At 56.8% G+C, this 294-nt stretch overlaps 1 protein-coding gene across 7 annotated transcripts in view; it reads left to right on the top strand.

Moving 5' to 3' along the window:
• The window catches only part of ATP2B3 (ATPase plasma membrane Ca2+ transporting 3), a 139,126-nt gene that overhangs the window by 63,672 nt on the left and 75,160 nt on the right, over window positions 1-294 (top strand). The window lies entirely within an intron of this gene.

Below are 294 nucleotides of genomic sequence, written 5' to 3'. Positions count from 1 at the left end.
CAGGCCCTTAAGGTCTGGTAGGAATTTTAAGGAGGAACCCCACCTTCAAAAATGGAGAAAAAAAACGTGGGGTCACCCCTAAAATTCCCAACCAGACCCTTGATCTCAGCACAGGCCTTGAAGGGCAGGAAAGGAGGGGGATGAGCAAGCGCCCCTCCCTGCGATACCAGGCCACATGCCCTCAGCACTGGGAGGATGCTTTTCTAGGGTACCCCCTGGAAAAGCACCTTGTCCCAGTGCCGATGGGGACAAGGGCCTCTTCCCCACAAGCCCTGGGGTGTTGGTTGTGGGGGG

This window comes from Nanorana parkeri, unplaced genomic scaffold (assembly GCF_000935625.1).
Source record: "Nanorana parkeri isolate BGI_ZX_2015 unplaced genomic scaffold, ASM93562v1 scaffold1461, whole genome shotgun sequence".
NCBI classification, from domain to species: Eukaryota; Metazoa; Chordata; class Amphibia; order Anura; family Dicroglossidae; genus Nanorana; species Nanorana parkeri.
This window is presented reverse-complemented; position numbering and strand designations above follow the sequence as displayed.